Consider the following 17140-nt stretch of genomic DNA (forward strand, 5'->3'; position numbering starts at 1 on the left):
TGTGACGGCTGTGGGGTCCTACTGTGATGGCTGCAGGCTCCTTGGCTGATAGAGCGGGTCACCAGCGATGACTGTGGGATCCCGATGATGGCTGCGGGCCCCCTCCGCAGCGGTGGCTGCAGGTCTCTTAGTGCACAACGCGTGCTTCACTCCATGTACTTTTGTGAATAAGGCTTGAGTCAATGCCACTTAACCGAGGCCTGTTTTGGGAAGTGCAAAAGCCGTTATGGCGAAGCTCCTGACAAGGAGAACCCTTCGAAGCATCAACTCAGCGAAGTGAATAAAGGAAGTCTGCCCGACTTCCCTCTTTGATTTACAAGTATCTTGAGGTGCAGAATTATGCTCGTATTGCCTCTTTCTGCCTCCGGTAAGAGAAGGGCTGAGCTGCTGCCCTGGTCTCTGGTGCAAAGAGTGCTGGGCCTTGGAGGGAGCAGTGTGTCATGGCACGGGAGCTGCTACATCCTGGAGGGACCACTCGGCCATGGCATGATCACTCCTGGGTTCTGCCAAAAGGGGTGCTGTACGATGGTACGAAAACCACAGACGCCTAGTACCCAGACTGCTGGTCCCTGGCATGCTGACTTCTGGGCCATGACACAATTACTGATCAGAGGGGCTGATGGGCCCTGGTACAAGGATTGAGTGTCCCTGGGATGAAGACTGAGTGGCCCTGGTATGAGGACTGAGTGGCCCTGGTATGAGGACTTCTGGTATATCAGCTCCTGGGTAGGGGACTAAAACAGGAGGCATTGCAACCACTGCTGTGAACACTATTCTTGTATCAAAGATGCAGATTCCGAAGATGGGGGAGGCACATGACCCATGTTGGGGTGGACAGCTACAAAAGGTGAGTGACAACCATGGCTGGAGTGGGGACCACGGCACAGATAAAGGTACTGAGGCTGCTTGACTGCCATGGCAGACACACATGCAATGCAACATTTTGGGCCAATCACCCTGGAGAATTTGCAAAAGAAAGATTGAGAATGTTATTTTTCTAACCAGTGACTTGCAAGGCAATGAGGGATATTTCTGGTGGGAGAAAGGAAAACGTGTTGGAAAAAAGCAACATTGTAGGCCAAAAGCCTTTCCTAAATATAGTCATGTTGTCCGGTACTGCCGGGGGCGCGAAGTCCCGAGCAGTACCGTACCAAGGGAGTGGCACTGCAATGGCAAGCGTGTGTACTCCTGCGGCAGGTGATAGAAACTAAAGAAAGGGGACTGCAATTGTAGGCTCCTGGCCCATTGCTGGGGGAAGATGGATACCCAGAACAGGTGGCTGGCATGGCACCTGCGTGAACCACTGCTCGGGTGGGGGAGATAGACGGGAGAGAGGGATTCCAATGGTAGCCTCATGGACAGAATTGAAGCCTGAGGGATGGGCGTGGACCAGCTTTTTGTTTTCTGAGGGGGTTAGAGGGATCCATCTGTCGAGCTCCATACAGCTGGGATGGGGGGCGTATCCCTCTGCACGGTGCATGAGTCAAGACCAGAGAAGAATGCCCCGAGCGCCATGGTACCGGAAACATCATCATTGATAGGTGCCAAATGCTGTAATGGGCCACATCTTCTTATGGGCAGCACCCTAAGGACACATGGCGCACCCATCCTCACCAGTGTCCATCTTGATAAAACTCACTCCTGGGTGTGAGACCACCTGCAGATTTGGGAATTCTTCATGTCAGTTACGCCTTTGTTCATGTCAGTTACTCCTTTGTCTGGCTTTTTACAACAGTACACCTCTCAGTTCATTCACCTGGGAGCTGGGCGATGTTTCCCCATTGGCGCCAACATTCCCCAGTCTTCTAATGTTCGGCAACATTGTCCTGCTGCCAAAATGAGTTCTAGTTACGGATATCCCATCCGATTAGATTGAAATTTCAGGTTGATTCCATTTTTTGGCAGGCAAGGAGCATGGATTGATCACTCTCCCTGCTTATGCTGTAATCCTGGGAAGCTCATGGAAGCGGCTTAAGGAAACATCTAGATGCCACCTTTGTCTGTGAACCTGACTTTACACTGGCAGAGTATGTTTGAATGGATGGCTAAAAGGTCTCGCCCCGAGTGGGCGTGATGCATGCAATCATGCCCTCATCATGAGAGTAAGCAGTGTACCTTTGAATGGATTGTCACAGCTCTCTATCCAGGTAGGAGTCATGTGTGTTTAAACGGAAGGATGAACTGCCCTCACCATGTCTGGGAGTGGTGCATGTTTATATGATTATCCTCACAATGGCTGGAGGGGATGTATGTTTTAAACAGATGGTTCATTAACCTCACTATGGGTGGAGGCAGTGTATGTATTAATAGATGGTGTATTATCCTCACTACAGGTGGAGAAGTTGTATGTTTGAATAGATGAGTGATTACCCTCCCTACACATGGAGACATTGTATGTTTGAATATATGAGTAATTACCCTCCCTGTGGATTGAGGCAGTGTATGTTTCAATAGATGAGTGATTACCCTCCCTATGGATGGAGGCAGTATATGTTTGAATAGGTGGTGTATTATCCTCACAACAGGTGGAGGCATTGTATGTTTGAATGGATGAGCGATTAACCTCCCTATGGATGGAGGCGGTGTATGTTTGAATAGATGAGTGATGACCCTCTCTGTGGATGGAGGCAGTGTATGTTTCAATAGTTGAGTGATTTACCTCCCTGTGGATGGAGGCAGTGTGTGTTTGAATAGATGAGTGATTACCCTCCCTATGGATGGAGACAGGGTATGTTTGAATATATGAGTAATTACCCTCCCTATGGGTGGAGACAGTGTGTGTTTGAATAGAGGAGTGGTTACCCTCACTATGGAAGGAGGCAGTGTATGTTTGAATAGATGAGTGATTACCCTCCCTATGGGTGGAGGCAGTGTATGTTTGAATAGATGAGTGATTACCCTGCCTGTGGATGGAGATAGTGTATTTTTCAATAGATGAGAGAATTACCCTCCCTGTGGAAAGAGGCAGTGTAGGCTTCAATAGATGAGTTATTACCCTCCCCATGGATTGAGGCAGTGTATGTTTCAATAGATGAGTGATTACCCTCCCTACGGATGGAGGTAGTGTATGTCTCAATAGATGAGTGATTGCCCTCCCTATGGATGGAGGTAGCATATGTTTCAATAGATGAGTGATTACCCTACCTAGGGATGGAGGCAGTGTATGTCTCAATAGATGAGTGATTACCCCACCTAGGGATGGAGGCAGTGTATGTTTCAATAGATGAGTGATTATCCTCTCTATGGGGGGAGGCAGTGCATGTTTCCATAGATGGTTTATTATCCTCACTACGGGTGGAGGCATTGTATGTTTGAATAGATGAGTGTTGGCCCTCTCTATGGATGGAGGCATTGTATGTTTGAATAGATGAGTGTTGACCCTCTCTATGTATGGAGGCATTGTATGTTTGAATAGATGAGTGATTGCCCTCCCTATGGATGAAGGCAGTACATGGTTGAATAGATGGAAGATTTCCCTCACTATGAGTGCAGGTATTGTATGTTTGTAATGTTGGGTGATTACCCTCACTATGGGTGGAGGCAGGGTATGTTTGAATAGAGGAATGATTATCCTCACTATGATTAGAGACATTGGGCCTCATTATGACCCTGCCGGTCCAGAAAGAACGGTGGCGGTAAAACCACCACCACCGTTGTTTCCAGACCGGCTGATTCAGAGTCCTGCAGGCGGGAGGTGTCACTTCTGTCAGGTCTGACCTGGCGGTATTAACACCACCCGCCTGCAGGCGGACAGGGAAACACCGGCTCTGTCATGGACAGAACCGGTGTTTCCATGGTCCCCATCACCATGGAGTCCTATGGGACTCAATGGGAATGAGGATTTACAGAATTCCACCTCTGGAATTACCAGGTCACCGGGGTTGTAATGCCCCGGTGATTCCGGCAATCACAGAGGTGGAATGGTATTACAGGTCCGGCGGCAGCTTGCCGGTTTTTCCGGCACGGCTACCGCCGGACTTGTAATGAGGCCCATTGTGTGTTTGAACAGATGGATGATTACCCACACTATGTGTGGAGGTGACATATGTTTGAATAGATTGGTGAGTGAGAGTGTGTATGATATGATTTAAGCCGGTCAAGTGGCACAGCGAGTAGAGCGCCCGCTTTGACACCCGTGCAGAGCCTGTTAACGCAGGTTCGAATCCCGGCGGGGCCAAACTCAGCCTTTCATCCTTCCGAAGTCGATAAATGAGCACCACACACCGTGGGTAATAATAAGCAGCGCTCAGATACCTGCGGGTTTGTAGCGCTATATAAAAGCCTAATTATTATTATTATTATTATTATTTAAGGAATGGGTGAAATGCTATCACCATGGCTTTTTGTATATGGAGGATTGCCCTCACTATGAGTGGAGGCAGGGTATGTTTGATTAGATGGATGACTTACCCTCACTATGGGTGGGGGCAGTGCATGGTTGACTAGACGGATGATTACCCTTACGCCTGGTGGAGGCAGGTTGTGTTTAATAGACAGATGACTTACCGCCATTGGAGGCGTGTCTGCTTGAATAGATGGATACTATACCCATACCGTAGGTAGGAGTGATGTATGTCTGAAAGGCTGAGTCATAAACCTCGGTTCGGGATGCAATGGAATATGTTATAGTACGTGGATGATCCCCCTGAACATGGGTGAGGGCGGTGTGTGTTTGAATGGAGGAGTCATAGCCCTCATTTCAGGTAGATGACAGACCTTGCTCCAGGTGGGAGTGGTGTATGTTTGTTTCAATGGGTGGATGACAGACCTTGCTCCAGGTGGGAGTGGTGTATGTTTGTTTCAATGGGTGGAGGACAGACCTTGCTCCAGGTGGGAATGGTGTGTTTTTGTTTAAATGTGTAGATGACAGACCTTGCTTCAGGCGGGAATGGTGTGTGTTTGGTTGAATGTGTAGATGACAGACCTTGCTTCAGGCGGGAATGGTGTATGTTTGTTTGAATGGGTGGATGACAGACCTTGCTCCAGGCGGGAATGGTGTATGCTTGTTTGAATGGGTGGATGACAGACCTTGCTCCAGGCGGGAATGGTGTATGTTTGTTTGAATGGGTGGATGACAGACCTTGCTCCAGGCGGGAATGGTGTATGATTGTTTGAATGGGTGGATGACAGACCTTGCTCCAGGTGGGAATGGTGTATGATTGAATGGATGGAGGACTGCAGGTAGCTGTAGTATGTATGTTTAAACAGGTGGATAACAGACCTTGCTCCAGGCGGGAATGGTGTATGTTTGTTTGAATGGGTGGATGACAGACCTTGCTCCAGGCGGGAATGGTGTATGTTTGTTTGAATGGGTGGATGACAGACCTTGCTCCAGGCGGGAATGGTGTATGCTTGTTTAAACAAGTGGATAACAGACCTTGATCCAGGCGGGAATGGTGTATGTTTGTTGAATGTGTAGATGACAGACCTTGCTCCAGGCAGGAATGGTGTGTGTTTGTTTAAACAAGTGGATAACAGACCTTCATCCAGGTGGGATTGGTGTATGTGATTACCCTCGCTCTGGGTGACAGTCGTCTATGTTTGAATGTGTGCATGACAGACCTTGCTCGAGGTAGCTGCAGTGTGTATGTCTGCATGGTTGGAGATTATTTCCCTCGCTCTAGCCTAGCGTGGTGTATGTTTGAATGAGTGGTTGACAGACCTTGCTCCAGGCGGGAATGGCGTATGTTTGTTTGAATGTGTAGATGACAGATCTTGCTCCAGGCGGGAATGGTGTATGTTTGTTTGAATGGGTGGATGACAGACCTTGCTCCAGGCGGGAATGGTGTATGTTTGTTAAATTGGGTAGATGACAGACCTTGCTCCAGGCGGGAATGGTGTATGTTTATTTGAATGTGTAGATGACAGATCTTGCTCCAGGCGGGAATGGTGTATGTTTGTTTAAACAGGTGGATAACAGACCTTGCTCCAGGTGGGAATGGCGTATGGTTGTTTGAATGGGTGGATGACAGACCTTGCTCCAGGCGGGAATGGTGTATGTTTGTTTGAATGGGTGGAGGACTGCAGGTAGCTGTGGTGTGCATGTTTAAACAAGTGGATAACAGACCTTGCTCCAGGCGGGAATGGTGTATGTTTGTTTGAATGTGTAGATGACAGACCTTGCTCCAGGCAGGAATGGTGTGTGTTTGTTTAAACAAGTGGATAACAGACCTTGATCCAGGTAGGATTGGTGTATGTGATTACCCTCCCTCTGGGTGACAGTCGTCTATGTTTGAATGTGTGCATGACAGACCTTGCTCAAAGTAGCTGCAGTGTGTATGTCTGCATGGTTGGAGATTATTTCCCTCGCTCTAGCCTAGCGTGGTGTATGTTTGAATGAGTGGTTGACAGACCTTGCTCGAGGTAGCTGCGGTGTGTATGTCTGCATGGTTGGAGATTATTTCCCTCGCTCTAGCCTAGCGTGGTGTATGTTTGAATGAGTGCTTGACAGACCGTGCTCCGGGTGAGAGTGGCACATTTTTGGCTGGAGCGATGATTATCTTTGCTCTGGGTGGAAGTGGTGTATGTGGCAGAACTTATCCAGGGCCAGAGCAGAATGCCTTGATCATTGATTCCAAAAGGAAAATGATATGCTCTGGTTTCCCCGCGTCTCAATTACAGGCCTAACATATGATCCCCATTGCAGGCGGCCCAGCTCCCCATGTGTGATCGAATTCTCCATCTTGCTGCACAATTTAATTCCAGGAGAAATGGCTCTCTCTAAATATAACAGCAGACTCCATGAAGACCTCCTGCGCCACTAGCACAGAGTTCTGAACCATGTGCCCGTGGTTCCCCCTCAGCATTGGTGCAAATAGTGTAGAAAACTGCCTGCATATAAGACGTGTTATCCTCGGCACATCAGGGTAATCATGAATACCACTGAATCAACTATTGATCTGCCAATAGTCCTAATTCTAAAATCTGCATCTGATTGCTGTATCACTCAGAGCTCATGTTGTGAGAGACTGGCTCAAAATTAGTTCTAGACTGTCCACCTGATGGCTTTATCGCCCAGAGCTTATTATGTGAAAAAAGGGATTAGATATGGTTCTAGACTATGCGCCCGATGGCTGTATAATTCCCAGCTTGGGATGTGAACGAAGGGCTTAGTATTAGTTCTTCTAGAATGTGCATCTGATGGATGTATCACTGGTGTGAGAGAGGTATGGTGTTAGAGAAGGGCTTATAATTGGTTCCAGACTGTGCACCTGCTGGCTGTGTCACTCAGAGTTCAGGGTATGAGAGAAGGGCTTAGAATTGGTTCTACACAGTGCACCTAGTGGCTGTGTCACTCAGAGTTCATGGTATGAGAGAAGGGCTAAGAATTGGTTCTAGACTGCACATCCAGTGGTTGTGTCGCTCAGAGTTTATGGTATGTGAGAACGGCTTAGAATTGGTTCTAGACTCGGCACCTGATGGCTGTGTCACTGAGAGTTCATGGTATGTGAGAACAGCTTAGAATTGGTTCTAGACTGTGCATCTGATGGCTGTGTCACTCAGAGTTCATGGTATGTGAGAAGGGCTTAGAATTGGTTCTAGACTGTGCACCTGATGGCTGTGTCACTCAGAGTTCATGGTATGAGAGAAGGGCTGAGAATTGGTTCTAAACTGTGCACCTGATGGCTGTATAATTCACAGCTCATGATGTGAACGAAGGGCTTAGCATTAGTTCTTCTAGACTGTGCATCTGATGGATGTATCACTGGTGTGAGAGAGGTGTGGTGTTAGAGAAGGGCTTAGAATTGGTTCAAGACTGTGCACCTGCTGGCTGTGTCACTCAGAGTTCATGGTCTGAGAGAAGGGCTTAGAATTGTTTCTAGACTGCGCATCTAGTGGCTGTGTCACTCAGAGTGTATGGTATGAGAGAAGGGCTCAGAATTGGTTCTAAACTGTGCAGCTGGTAGCTGTGTCACTCAGAGTTCATGGTATGTGAGAACGGCTTAGAATTGGTTCTAGACTTTGCACCTGACGGCTGTGTCCCTCAGAGTTCACGGCGTGACAGAAGGGCTTAGAATTGGTTCTGGACAGTGCACCTGTAGGCTGTGTCACTCAGAGTTCATGGTATGTGAAAAGGGTTTAGAATTGGTTCTAGACTGTGCACCTGATGGCTGTGTCCCTCAGAGTTCACAGTGTGAGAGAAGGACTTAGAATTGGTCTGGACTGCACACCAAATGGCTGTGTCATTCAGAGTTCATGGTATGTGAGAAGGGCTTAGAATTGGTTCTAGACTGTGCACCTGATGGCTGTGTCCCTCAGAGTTCACAGTTTGAGAGAACGGCTTAGAATTGGTTCTAGACTCTGCACCTGATGGCTGTGTCAGTCAGAGTTCACGGTATGTGAGAATGGCTTAGAATTGGTTCTAGACTGTGCACCTGACAGCTGTGTCCCTCAGAGTTCACGGTGTGACAGAAGAGCTTAGAATTGGTTCTGGACAGTGCACCTGATGGCTGTGTCACTCAGAGTTCATGGTATGTGAGAAGGGCTTAGAATTGGTTCTAGACTGTGCACCTGATGGCTGTGTCCCTCAGAGTTCACAGTGTGAGCGAAGGGCTTAGAAATGGTTCTGGACTGCACACCTAATGGCTGTGTCATTCAGAGTTCATGGTATGTTATAAGGGCTTAGATTTAGTTCTGGACTGTGCATCTAATGGCTGTGTCACTCAGAGTTTGTGGTATGAACGAAGGGCTTAGTATTAGTTCATCTAGACTGTGCATCTGACGGATGTATCACTCTTGTGAGAGAGGCGTGGTGTTAGAGAAGGGCTTAGAATTGGTTCCAGACTGTGCACCTGCTGGCTGTGTCAGGGTTCATGGTATGTGAGAAGGGCTTAGAATTGGTTCTAGACTGTGCACCTGATGGGTGTATCAATCAGAGCTCATGGTGTGAGGGAAGTGCTTATAATTCGTTCTAGACTGTCCCCCTGATGGCCGTATCAGTCACAGCTGTGGTGTGAGAGAATGGCTTAAAATGTGTTCCGGACTGTCCAATCAGGTGGACAGCTTTATCACTCAGAGCTCATGGTGTATGGGAATGGCCTAGAATTGGTTCTGGTTTGTGCGCCTGATGCCCGTATCACCCAGTGCTCATGATGTGAGAAAGGGGATTAGAGTTGGTTCTGGACTATGCGCCTGATGGCTGTTATCATTCCACGCTCACTGTGTGAAAGAGGGGTTTAGTATTGGTTCTAATCTGTGCATTCTGGTGGATGTATCACCTAGCCCTCCTGCTGTGAAAGAAGTGTGGTGTGAGAGAAGTGCTTCGAATTGGTTCCAGATTTTTCACTTGATGTCTGGATCTCTCAGAGATCATGGTGCAAGAGAAGGGCTTAGAATTAGTTCCAGACTATGAAACTGATGCTCTGTCCCTCAGAGCTCACAGTGTGAGAGAAGGGGCTAGAACTGGGTCCAGGTTTGCACCTGACGGCTGGATCTCTCAGAGGTCACGATGTGAGAGAAGGGCTTAGAATTCGTTCTATACCGTGTATCTGATGGAGGTATAAGTCTGAGCTCATGCTGTAAGAGTCTCATGGGCTCATGGGTGCATCACTCAGAGCTCATGGTGTGAGAGAAAGGCTTAGCATTAGTTCTATACCATGCATCTGATGGATGTATCAGTCTTAGCTCATGGTGGGAGGGAAGTGCTTAAATTCGGGTCCAGGTTTTGCACCTGACAGCTGGATCTCTCAGAGCTCATGGTGTAAGAGAAGGGCTTAGTATTAGATCTATACCATGCATCTGATGGATGTATCAGTCTGAGCTCTTGGTGGGAGGGAAGAGCTTAGAATTGGGTCCAGGGCCTGCACCTGACAGCTGGATCACTCAGAGCTCATGGCGTGAGAGAAAGGCTTAGCATTAGTTCTATACCATGCATCTGATGGATGTATCAGTCTGAACGCATGGTGTGAGTGGAAAGCTTAGAATTCGTTCGGGAGGAAGTGGGTGCAAGTGGTCTATGGTGGCTGAGGAGAGACACTGCTTGATATTTGTGGGTGTTCCAATTTGTTCTAACTCTGTTTCTCTAGCGCTCCCCTTTGAATGCTGGATTAGTGGGTACACCTTTAAGGGCACTGAGAGCTGGCACGGACATGCTGGGAGAGGCAGTGCTTTTCTTCAAAAGCCCTTTCCAGTGCGGTCTGTGGTGGTCCGAAGGGGTCCGTGGTGGTCCCAGGGGGTAAGATGGCCCGGAATCCATCTATAAGTAAGTGCTACTTAGTGTTGACATTAATATCTGATAGGCTTGTTATTCTTTTAGCGCAAGACCCTCCTCCCACCTTCTCATTTGAGCATGTCCCTCCCACAGTCCTCTTATAGTCTCAGGAGTATTAGCAATGTGACTCCGAGTATGACTATACATCTGAGCCAAACCTCTCCTGTGTGTGGCTCACTGCCCCCAATTCCTTTGGCTGTTATTGCATTGGAAACGCCCTCAGAGACAATGTAACAGCCAGAAATTCTGATTAAGGCCCTTGATAATCAAACTACACAGAGTGATTCTTTGATGAACACAGTTGGGTTCACAGCATCTCAGGCTACTCTTGTGCAATTTACAGAAATCCTGGATCAGACTCCGGCTGAGGATCTGGCAGACTCTATTATTCTGGACGAATCTTTTTGAGACTATGTGGTAATCTGAGTCAAGTACCCCATGGCCAGGACTTGAATGAACCAGTTATTCTAGCTCCCATACAACATATTCCTCACTCGGCCACCAAGCCACTGCATTTTCCTGATGATTACCTTACTTACTGAAAAGTGCAACTCTGCAGGGAATCCAACATTCTTCAAAACTTGGATCTACTAGATCCTGCTTCTATTTCAGCGTTGTACTTGGTGCTTGCATCTATTTTACAACTCTATGATGATATGAAGGACATTGTCCAAGACAATGCAATAAAACTAGTGATGATACAAGGGAAAATGAGGCGTTTTAGGAATCTCCACCCACAACTGGTTAAAAATAATATTAGCAGAGATTGTCTCACCCTTGGAAAAATTCAACTATGATGAGGTGGTATAGACTGATAGTCCCACACTGCTCTTGAACTTCAACGAAATACTTAGACGCTCTCCTGACCTTTTTGGATCAGTCATTCCTCTGTCTCCAACTGATATAAACAACATTGAGGTCTCTTACATCATGCAAAAGGACAATATGTTGGGTGAGAGGGACAAGGGGCTCCCCCTCACCGAAGCCCCTTTAGTCAACAAGGATGTGGTGTGGATCGTGGAGAAGACGTAGAGAGTAAGGAAGCCAAAGAAGAAGAAGCAGTAATGTGTTCCAATGAACACAAAGCCTAGAAACCAGAAAAATTTTAACAACAACGAGAACAGATCTACAGGAAATACATGTGCACTCACTGGCCACGCACAATGAGATTATTGATCTAAACACCCAGCCAACTGGCCATACAATGACTGGTAATCTACGGAATGAAGGGTGCCACGGAAGCTATTCCTTCTCTAAAACCACTGGCTGGTCCCTAATGGAAGAGGGGCAAGCAAGCGGACATGAAGCAAAACACAATCACTTCTTTCCTGGTTCTAAAGAACAGCAAACTAACACTCTGGAGGAAGATGAACAGGAGGCAGACAAAGATCTGTCCCTACTCCTTCAACAACCTTCCATTGAAGAATGCGAACCAGAAAGTCCTAATAACTCTCATTCTCACCCTCGATCTAAGCCCTATCCACTAAAACCGGATAAATCAAGCCATCCTGAGGGTCATGATAACAATGACAGCATAAATCTGCACACAAGTTATGATGAAAGGCCTATTGGTCTTGACAATATTGTTCAGGTTAACAGCTCACTAAGCTTAAATAGATCCAAGTTTCTTCACATTTTTTGTAGGATCCTGGATCTAAGAATTATCCACTCTGGGGACATAGACCGGGTGGAGATACCTGACAATGGCTTGGATAAAATGATAGTCCATTTTCATTTGAACATTGTAGCAAGGATTGGTTGGCAACAGAGGGATATTTTCCATTGTGTTTGACCAAATTGCTTTCCCTGGACCAAGACATATTACTTCTTTCTTTTACCATACCCCCAATGCAGAATTTAAGTCCCCACTGTTAATTATCAATAGAGATATTGGGTTCTCCAAAAGAACAGTGGTTAATACCTGGGCTCAGGATTCTTTTTCATGTTCTACTTCCGACTACTCCTGGCTTGCAGTCATTTTGAACACTATGGAAAAACCCTTATTTTCCCATCTTCATCTTCGGGGGTCTCAAACGTTAATTCTGGAATTCCTTTGAGTTGAAGAATATTGTTAAGGCAACAGCAACGAAACCTATTTTCCTTGAAAAGAACATATTGCTATTCTGGGAAACAATGTCTATTGATCCCTTGCACGTAGAGGGATTCAAAGCTTTTTTCGAAAGCTACTACTAGAGGACAAGTGTGCCGCCCTTGTGTGGACCTTGCAGTTGCAATTGATTTGACTAAGTAGTGCATTAAGCAATGCATTGATATAAATAGCATTCTATTATGAAGTTCTATCCAGTATACTAAGCTACTCATGCAGAAACATAGGCAGTGTGTGCAGCATACATGATGAAGGTGCCATATTCATAATCTTGCCATGTTGAATACTGAAATGATAACTGCTTTCTTATTAGAGTTTTGCGTACTGTGAAACATGTAATAAGTAGATAATAAAACCCATAATTATTACAGACAAAACACAAAGAGACAACAACACATACAAATATGAGTATATGCAGGGACAGTGAAGTAAACAAAAAAGCAGAAATAGTAGCAGAAAGAGTTCATAACCTAACTGATTGTCTTTATGCAGAGAAACTATTGCTCTGTTTCAAAGCTGTTACTTACCATATGTATGTGTATCACATGATGTGACTGCACACAAAGGAAAGGAGAGTGAGTATAATGTATACAAATATGAGCATATACAGGGAAGGTAGAGTAATAAAAATAAAACTATGAGAAAGTGCTGATAACCCTAATGATTATCTTCATGCACAGAAGGGATTGCTCTCTTTTAAGCCTGTGTCTTCCGCTATGTATATGTTTCATATGATGTGACTTGGCCCTAAGTCTACATATATAGTACCTTTTCAATTTTTACTTCCTGACTGTTACTGAAGAAAAGTATATGGCTTCGATATGTCAGTAAAGGATAAAAAAGGGAGAGCCAGCCATGTGATGTCATCAGTGATGTCATCAATGACATTTGTGATGTCATCTTTGATGTCCTGGGTGTTAGTGTTAGCAGTGCATTGTGGCGCGAGTTATGGTTGCTTATGTTACCATAACTGCCGAATTTCAGGGGGTTTTCGGTTTTACTTTGAACCATAACGTCCCTTTAACAAAGTTTTTTCACTGAATTTCATAGGTTTTTAGTAGCGCAACTTAACCATAATGTCCCTTTAACAAAGTTTTTTTACTGAATTTCATAGGTTTTTAGTAGCGCAACTTAACCATAACGTCCCTTTAACAAAGTTTTTTCACTGCATTTGATAGGTTTTTAGTAGCACAACTTAACCATAATATCCCTGACTTCATATACATGTAACATAGAACATACTAACCCACGCGTAGTGATTTATTTTCATGTCCGCGGACTACCGCCATGTCCGCGGACATATCGAAAATCTGAGCGTGGTGAATGTAAATTTAAATAGTGTGCCCCATTTCTCTTTGAAGTTGGCTCTGAAAAGAGCTGTTTTTTTTGGGGTTTTTTACAGATGCTTGACAGACACCTGTTATTTTGTATTTTTTTCTTGTTTTTTTTTCTTACTTTACTCCTAAAATCTTCACATAACCTTCTCCAAGGCAACCCTTACATTCCAAAATAGAAAGGCATTTCCCGCAAAAAATAAAGAAATACCATCTGCTTTAAAATTAACAGCATTACTGGCATCAATATTATTACAGAAGAACATACCAGCTCTAAGCATGAAGCCACACATGCCTCGGTTGATGACACACCTAGCAATGTTTTGCTGAGGACAAAAAACTGAACTATTGTCCCATATTGCCGTAGGTAGTAATCCAGAAAAAATTACTTTCGCATTTGGAAGGATCTTCATTACGGCTTGAAGCATTCCAAATCAGCCCACAAAGTAGGGGCACTGACGTTGCCCAAATGGAAAGCACCATAGTGCAAAACTACCACATGCGGACTGTTCATCGTGGCCATATCCTCACAAACCTGTACAATTCCCTGTACATTGCAATTAGGCACAGTGCTCCACACCACCTCCACTCCTTTCACATCAAAGTTCTTTGCAACATGCCTGCATTCAGCATACTGCTGTAAACGATGCACAAACATATCTCTGAGCACCAACACCCCAACTTTCTACACTTCATCCATCTTCACTACACACAGTCTCTTTCAACACAAATCCACAACCTCAACATCTGATTGGCTGATCCGTACAGTCTTCTTTCCATGTTGGATTTCCTGGAAAAACCCGGATGTGGCACGCCCTGTCCACGAACAGCCGCGTTGTCCGCGGACGGCGTCCACTTTACTCTCTGTGCCATTCCCTCATTGCATACAGCTAAGCAATCACACAATACGAATAACGTCCTCAGAACACCCCCATTTTGTGAATTTTCGAACATTTCAGGACAATTATCATTTAATTATTCAACATATTAACATTACAAATAATATACTTTCATCTTGTACTCTGCACACAATGCTATGTTTCTCCATTAGTAGCTCAGTATACTAGATAGAATCCCATAATACAATGCTATTTATATCAATGCTTCGTTCAAAGCACTAATAATGGTATGATATTTATTGCAATATCCTTGACACTTTTTTCGCAACATTATTATAAAAATCCCTAGTACACAAATTCCATGAAAAGTACATACACATGTGATGTCATCAGTGATTTCATCAATGAAATTTGCGATGTCATCTTTGATGTCCTGGGTGTTAGTCTTAGCAGTGCACGGTGGTGGCGCGAGTTATTTTTCATAGCTCACCATAACTTGCGATTTTCAGGCGTCTTTCGGCTGTACTTAGAACCATAACGTCCCTTAAACAAACTTTTTTTTAATATCACGCAAACAATATACAAACATGGCGTGCAAAAACCAACTTCTCACAGATGGCTTTACACAGAATGTTGCAAAGTAAGAATTTATGCTCGTTCACAGTGAAGGTCAGCTGCTTCCATTTTTTTCTCGGGCCTCAGAGAGGCTCACGAAGCGGACTATAAGGTTGTATTGTGTTTTGACCTTGACAGACAGAGATTGTGATGAAAGACTTCTCTTGAAGGAGTGTTGCTAAAACGTAAGAGAAGATAAGGATGAAATTTCTGAAACGAAACCACTTTTATATATTATATCACTATGCGAAAGATCGTTCGCACACGCGGAGTCGTATTTTGGGACTGCACTACTCGTAGACAATGGAAATTGCAATTGTATTGTAAGTAACCCTTTAGATTATTTTATACCAAATATAATTACAATAGCGTAGCATTAAAGACCGCTCAAGTTGAACTTGTTTGTTGAAAGTGGCATAATGTTTTCTACCGCGCACTATCACCGCCAAATCGATCCCCTGTCGTTTAGAGGGCTCTGAAAAAGGCAGACGACACAGGGTGGGTTAATAGAAATAATGTAACCAGTCTATAGGAGGTCAAGCGCTCTACTCGCTGTGCCACTTCACTGTAGCCTGTCAAGTGGCACAGCGAGTACAACGCTCGCTTTGACATCCGTGCACACCTTGCTAACGCAAGTTCGAATCCCGGCAAGGCCAAACTCAGCCTTTCATCCTTCCGTGGTCGATAAATGAGCACCACACCGTGGTTAATAATAAGCACCGCTTAGATACCTCACGGTTCTTAGCACTATATGAATGGGAAAATATTATTATTTTATTATTAACATACTTTGTTTCACTATCTTCGATAGCAAATAGTTTCACGCCCTAATAAATAAAATGATGATTTTTAATGAAGATCGGCTGGTGAGACTAATTTATGTTTTTTAAAACAGGCATGTGGCCCCATTTTGCCTATGTCACGATTTACAGACTCCAGCGGATGGGGTCTTCAACTGCCAGGTGCAGCTCCAAATATGCAACTTCATGGCCCTCACCATTTTATGGGACAATCACCAAGGACCAATATGCCCTTACGCAGTACTAGCGGCTACAAACAACATACCAACCAATAGGGTGGTCTAATGGCTCGTTGTTGGAGCAACCTTCTGATTATCAGAGCGACCATTTACTGCTTTTATCATAAACCAACAGCCTATCTACCGCAAAGGAACAACGCGTGGCTCAAAATAAACTTTTGCTGATCGACAGCAGAGACAATAGCAAATCGCTGAATATTCACTAAACATTTCATGTGAAATAAATGTACTTTACCAAATGTACAATCCTGCTGTTTACTTTTAAACCACAGTTTCATATTCCGATTTGTGGCGCACTGAGTTGTAAACTGATCTAACACCCTCTGTACCGCAAAGGAACATCGTGTGCCGCAACATTAACTTTTGCGGATCGACAACAAAGACAAATGCAAATTGCTGAATATTCTCTAAACATTTGATGTCAAATAAATGTACTTTACAAAATTTATAATCTTGCTGTTTGCTTTTAAATCACAGTTTCATATTCTGAATTGTGGCGCGCTGTGTTGTGACATAATGTGTGTTGTCTTCCGGATTCTGTGTAAAGTCGCGTAGGACTGGAGATGACTGGGCGCGTTTGATGACGCACCCTGTAACGTCACGGAGAGAGGCAGGGAATATGAATGCTTTGATAATATCAGGCTTAGGGGCGGGAGATATGATTTAGTGTCGCAAAAGCAAGTCAGCCAGGTCAATATCGCCAGTCATAGGATTATCACATAATGTCGGCGCACACCAGCCGGATTTATCATTTCTTTAGTGGACAAAAAGTCGGTTGACGCCCATAGGGAATTGTACTATTAGCGGACAAAAGGAGTGGTCTTAAAACACTTTCACCCTGACAACGAACAATACAAACAACGTTCTCAGAACACCCCCATTTTGTGTAATTGAAACCATTTCGGGACACCGCGAGTGTTCTTAGAACACATTCCACTAGACAGATTACAATATGGACAGCGTCCTGAGGACACCCCCAGTTTGTGTATTTACTAA

General features: G+C 45.0%; 1 long non-coding RNA gene across 1 annotated transcript in view; it reads left to right on the forward strand.

Annotated features, from left to right (window-relative positions):
* The first annotated feature begins 339 nt into the window (after nt 1–339).
* LOC138503426 (uncharacterized) overlaps nt 340–17140 on the forward strand; it is a 32578-nt gene continuing 15777 nt past the window's right edge. Inside the window, exon 1 of the long non-coding RNA XR_011279635.1 lies at nt 340–847. This is a non-coding gene — a long non-coding RNA (uncharacterized lncRNA). The remainder of the gene's footprint in view (nt 848–17140) is intronic.

The sequence above is a fragment of the Ambystoma mexicanum genome, chromosome 11 (genome assembly GCF_040938575.1).
Source record: "Ambystoma mexicanum isolate Mex_15411 chromosome 11, UKY_AmexF1_1, whole genome shotgun sequence".
In the NCBI taxonomy this organism is placed as follows: domain Eukaryota; kingdom Metazoa; phylum Chordata; class Amphibia; order Caudata; family Ambystomatidae; genus Ambystoma; species Ambystoma mexicanum.